This window comes from Etheostoma cragini, chromosome 10 (assembly GCF_013103735.1).
Source record: "Etheostoma cragini isolate CJK2018 chromosome 10, CSU_Ecrag_1.0, whole genome shotgun sequence".
Classification (NCBI taxonomy): domain Eukaryota; kingdom Metazoa; phylum Chordata; class Actinopteri; order Perciformes; family Percidae; genus Etheostoma; species Etheostoma cragini.
Window position 1 is genome coordinate 4,722,055 of NC_048416.1, and position 6,357 is coordinate 4,728,411.

The 6,357-nt window shown below is 37.6% G+C and overlaps 1 long non-coding RNA gene across 1 annotated transcript in view; it reads left to right on the plus strand.

The window, feature by feature from the left end:
• Positions 1-1,626: 1,626 nt before the first annotated feature.
• LOC117951400 overlaps positions 1,627-6,357 on the plus strand; it is an 8,455-nt gene continuing 3,724 nt past the window's right edge. The window contains exons 1-2 of the long non-coding RNA XR_004658165.1: positions 1,627-1,896; positions 5,573-5,576. This is a non-coding gene — a long non-coding RNA (uncharacterized LOC117951400). The remainder of the gene's footprint in view (positions 1,897-5,572; positions 5,577-6,357) is intronic.

Genomic DNA, 6,357 nt, shown 5'->3' on the forward strand with positions numbered 1-6,357 from the left:
TGTTTCCATCCAGAGGAATAGAAGGTAAACAACTCTGTGCTGTGTTTTCAAGGTGTATTGCATGCAAATATGATCCGCCGTGAGCATGCTCTATTTTATTTTGAAAATTAACCAGATGTTTTATTTTTTTATCTGCCGTGTAAAATCAAAGCTCTGGGTATCTGCTTCGGAGGGTTAGGGTTAGGTTCAGGGACGGAGTCAGAACACAGCCGTTCCACAGTCAGTGAAAATACACACACTGACTTTAATGGATCCCCTGCCGTCCCGTAACCGGTGGAAATTGTGAGTAAGATTATTTGCCCTTAAAGTGTGACTTCAGTATTTGTTGACCTGGTCCCTATTTTCCTGTTTCTGTATCTGATTGACTGAAATTGGTCTAGTATTAAGCTGCAGTCAGCAGCGGTCAAACAAGCTGCTAGTTTTTTTTGCCACCAACGTGCTCAAAATATTATTATGTTGTCATACCTGTATGACATTATGATGGAAAGGACCCCTACAGAGGTTGATCCTTTTGTCAAAGAGTGAGGTCCTTTTGTTTGCAGTTTTTGTAGATTGCTGAACGACTGGAGCCACATGTGCAAAACCACATTCTGCATTGCCAACAGTCACCCTAACTAAACAGTTCAGATCTCCTGAAAAACTCATTGTAAGCAACATAACTCTGTACATTTTTGAAGTAATAGGATTTTGTCAGCAGCTTGAATACGTTTAATTAGCATTTTTTTCTTCACTGATCCCTAAAAAACACATATTTTACTGACATATCTCCTTATGAACAGTTGGATTTGTAGTGCCGACCTGTATGAGAAGTGGACTATAAGTTAAATTAACAAAACAAATGTGGTTTTCAGACTGGTTTCCTTTGTGCTTTTCAACCATAGAACTCTATAATAGATTTTTTCTACTGTTTAAAACTGTTTAATTAATATTTCTTACATTTAAAAACCCGCACACTTGGACAACCTTTGTTTAGTTTCTCATTCTTGGAAAAGTTGTTGCGGTTCGGTGCTCCTTAGGCCTTCAGTTTAGCAATTTTATTAGGTTGGCAGTCGCTCAGTCTGTAGGGCGTTGGGTTGGGATCCAGAGAGTTGCTGGTTGAAGTCACCATATGGACCAAAGTATTGAGTCTGGACTGGTATCTGCCGAGATGGCAGTTACAATGAAAATTCTCAACAAACATTTTATTATTTTTGTGTTGTCATTTTGATGGTCAAGAATAGGACGGTGTGTTGATGTCAAACTGACATCAAGTTTTTTGATGTCAGATCAAAACATTGATTAAAAAGCGTCAAAAGTGTTGACTTTCAATTTTGACGGGGAGACAACAAAAGGGTTAAACGCCTTCGTCATTCAAAATATAACCATGAACGTAACTAAGAAAAGAGCGGGTAGCAGCGTCTAATCAATTCAAGTACTACTGTCAACATGGCTAGCGTTCAATGCAACTCGGTTGTCTCTTTGAAAGAAGTTCCTTTTAGTCGACGAACAAATCAAGATAAATTGGCAACAAAAGAATTAGACAGGCAACAGGCATGACGCCCTTGTCCCAGAGTTTAGACGTCTGGCTACATGAAAAGACAAACAAAACAAACTTTTCAATAAATGTACATGAAGCAACTAATGGGCCAAATCATGAATGTATATTCACTTTTTTGATCAAGACCTGGCCAAAGTAACTAAAATGATTTTCACAATGTTTCAATGTGGGATTATGATATTATTGCTGTATGAAAATCAACATTGACTCTTCATTTATTACATGGTGCGAAGAAGTAAAAATGGATCTAAAACTTTTTACTTCTTAAAAATGAAGACTTTTATTAATGTGTAACGTAAGAAGGACTGTTTTGCCAGTCAAATAAACTTTAATGAGTGCATATTGAAACATTACACTTTGTCCGTCCCCCGTCGTCGTCTTGTTTTATGTAATAGGGTATGACCCATGCTATAGTAAAAAAATCATCTTTTGAAAATTGATCATAATTCCTTAATTAAAACGATATCAAAATCTAACCAAGGACACCAATTTTCTTTTTTTTCTCTTTTTTTACTCTTTTTTATTCAACTATAGCGTGGACTCATGAAATCATGAGCACCACTGTATACTATGCTGACAATCCAGGCTAGGTGAGACACAGGCTAACTTAAACACTAAAGACTCAATGCATCCCTTTCCATTTTCTGTGGAACTGAAATATTTCTACCATACGGAGATAAATTGCATATACCTGTACATGAAATATAGACTCCAGTACTGTACACAGCCTAACAAACACATTGGTCTGTTTGCCTTCAGGGACTCCTCTCAACAGCCCCTGCAAGAAGCAACAGGAGCCAAAAGACCCAGAACTGCTTTGAGAGAAGAGGAGAAGCAGGGGCTGTCTGAAGAGGTCTGTGACAAAATCCTCCACACCAAAGCAAGGTTCTCTTTCACTGGCCACCTTTGGAGTGCTATGTTACTGCAAGCAGATATGTTTGAAAGGTACTGCCATTCATTTCCTGATGAGGCTCTGAATGCCATTGTGAACGCTCACCCCATGCTGAACAAGGCAAAGCTCAAGACGGAGCTCTCTCTCTCTAATCTAGGAGAATCCTGAATTCAAGGGCTGCTGTTGTGCACTGGCACTGTACCAGGTTCTTATGAGCTCCAGGAGACATTCTCTGAGACTGGGGCTCTGTTGAACATTACTACTCACACCTACTCCTATGACAACAGCTGAAGCTTAGAGGTGTTTCTCAACTTTGACACGAGTTATTCCTGCAAAATTCCTTCAATGGGACAGGTTCATCTGAATCAGTGCACAGTTGTTTTAAATAGTTATTTATTATTAATTCAAAAAAAAATCAGTTCATGTTCAGTTTTACAAATCTATACAATTGGCCAGAATGTGGTTGTTAATTTTTGCAAAGCCATACAGATAGCCGTGTTTACCTTTTCTAAATATTTAATGCTGTTTTCAGGCAAAATGTCTATCCCTGTTCATGTTCATTTTCACTAATCTATGCAAGAGGGCAGAATATGGAAGTCTTATTACCAGTAACTTGCATCAATGTTTTTAGTAGCCTCTCTCAAAAGCTCCATCTCACTTGTAGTGATTCATGCTCCGGTGCATATAATTCCAATTCATCCATGAGGCCTTTTTGAAGGAAGTAATTAATGTGTATATCAGAAATTTTTGTTCTTTCTGGTTTGGTCTTCAAGGTGTAAAGCCAAGATGCACAGACCATCTCAAGCCTCACTTTAGTTTTTCACTTCATTCAGTTACTTTGCTTTTATTAAGAAGCACTTTGGTGATATCCTACACTCCAGAAAATGTAGTTCTGAAGATCCCCTTCCCTCAACAATGTGTCTCCTTGTTAATGCCAGGCTGGTACTATATATCGTTTAAAGTGTGCACTTCCCTTTTAATCTAAAAGATTATTAAGCTGCAGTACCTTTGAAATATTGTAAATGTGGTAGAAGCTCTGATCCTGCTTTGTATTTCCAGCTGATATAATATGGCATAGCTGATGTGAAAGAACACCCTTGATTATTTTTACTGTGATAACTTATTTTGCCTTTGTGAGCCAATACTATTGAGATCAGTCAACAAATGCTTCTGGTATTGACTTATATGCTGCCCCCTTCTTTATGTAGTCACTGGACATATCTTTTTAAAAATGTGTCCTGTTTAGGTAGTTTACATCCCACAACATTGGCTTAATGTAAGTAATGAATTAGTGGAATAATTAATGTGGAACCATGTCTTTTTTCTTATGAAGGCCGAATGCTTATTTCTTACAAAGCTTCCCACCTGTTCCTTATTTAGCTAGAGGGGAAATATTTCTCAATGTGCCCATTGAATCGGTCACCTTAACCATCAGAAAAACTGCCCCCCCCCCCGAACATTTTTTCAAGAGCTGTCACTGCAACCGAAAACAGTCTGGTGTCAACAAGGGTACATTTAGACACCATTAGATGGGAAAATAGAGTCCAGGTTAAAAAATAACGGATTTACCCTTCAAACAAACCCACTAACATGTTTTTCTCTTGAGGACAACACAACCTGGCAATCCAGTGACTGAAAACAGCAAATATTTCTAGATAATAAACAGGTCGCTTGAGGTGAATATGTGTTTTTTGTCTATGAATTTTATGCCATAAACAGTGATGGACACATTTTTTAGAGAGTTTCTCTCATTGTGTCAGTCCAATTACGAAGCCCAGAAATGTCAAAACTGCTGCATAAATCTCCACTTTATGACCATTAGTTGGTGTATTAAAGTACACTGAGTGGATTCCATTGTTATAATCTTTAGCATAAAATTTGGCCAACAATGTCTGACATTTCCAAACAATAACAAATGACATCATGCTAATCGAATCCTTTATGTGATGCAGCTCTAGCCAGCAGCATGGAGGCCTGTCTATTCACTTCAACTGTGGGAAACACATTTACGTAACTCTTGGTTTATTTTGGGTGGCATTTCAAGATTGTGCGGAAAATTCCCCTGACATCTGGACGGAAACATAACCAGTGACAGAGAGAGGATAGTCAGTGTGTTTCATTTTCAACTCTGCCTTGTTCATTTAGCGCTGGGATTCTTTAGTCTTTATTCCATCTCTACTCCGTCACAGCATGTCCCCGCAGACGGGTTCATCATCGGGACTGGGCTGAAATGAGAATCGTATACAAAATTTAGTTTTTCCTGGCACGGACTCAAGACAGGGCAAAACGGGGACAGCACACAAAGATATTGGAGGGAAAAAACAACATCTATAATTTTTGGGGGGGATGAAGCAAAGCAAGTTCAGAGGACATTCAGGCATAGGGAAAGAGACAAAATTTTCTTGATTTGATTGTAAAACAGCCTGTGATGTTAAATTGTATCAATGCATAGAATATAGTCTTAAATAGAGGTACACAGGGAGGTCAAAGGTCGAGATCAGAACGGGAAACTGATGCACAATGATGCTTGAACTCAGGAGCTTTGTTTGAAGTTTAACCATTTTAAAACTTTGTATCACAAATAGAAGTGAGCTAAAGACCCCCAATAATCTTCATTAGAATATTCACAGACTCACACTTTATTATATTACGTTAAAACCCTGATAAATACCTTGTTACATAAAATGTTATCTAAAAGTTCAAGTGACTGTAACTTTTTCTTTCTTTTTCTTCTTTCTGTTTTGAAAGCCTTGTCATTTTTAATACAATGATCTTAAATAATCTGTAACAGCAAATGAGACTAACAATTAAAAAGGACGCGGTTATCATGTAGTTTTTAGTAAGGCATCTGCCCTGGTCAGATTTTTCTCGCAAAGTCACAAAATGATTTGCAACAGGTAGACGGCATACTGATGCCGGGAAATGAGACAGTGGCATATCTTAGTATTAAGATATTTTGTCAACCCACAATGATGTTTCATCAAGACAGCACCTGTGTGTGGGTTTTCATAGAAAACAATGGGTGTGGGATTTCTAGTGACGAATGTGGTCATGTGGGCAATTAATCAATATTACATTGATATCATTATAGAAGACTAAATATCGTCTTCAACTTTGGATATAATATCATAATATGGCATAAGTGGTGTTGTTTCCTGGTTTTAAAGGCTGCATTACAGTAAAGTGATGTAATTTTCTAACCTTACCAGACTATTGTAAATGTGCTACTATTTGTTTTTTACCCACTTAGTCATTATATCCACACTACTGATGATTATTTTTTCAAAAATCTCATTGTGTAAATATTTTGTGAAAGCACCAGTAGTAAACATTACAATATCGTAGTATACTAAATTTGGTCAAAAATATCGCGATATTTGCAATAGTATGAAGCCTAAAAATGCAAAACAAAAGACCCCAAAGTGCACGATAACAGACGACCTCAGAACTTCTCAGAACTCAGAACTTCTCTCATCTGGATTTATGGAGTTCACTCTTAGAGCCGTTCTGACACTGTATTTAGCCAGATTTATCCCCTGAAGCACTGACTAATTTTATTGTAGTGATGTCCAAATGAAGCGTCATGAAGCATTTTCTTTATTTTCTGAGCCCACTGGATGGTGCTCCCTGTTCACAAAGTGTGGAAAAGCACTCTCAAATGCCATTCCTTGTGCCTTTTTTCTTTAAACCAAGTGGTGTTGGTTTGGATGAACAAATACAACTAATTGTTTATGACGCTTTACTTAATGTGCAGTTTAGGGGGGTCCATAGCACATGTATAATCGCCTTAATAATTAATAATAAGGCGCTCAGACAATCAGATAGGTTTCTGGCAAGTCTGACATTTAAGCAGAGATGGGAAGTAACGAAGTACAAATACTTCGTTACTTTACTCAAGTAGATTTTTCTGATATTTTTACTTTACTTT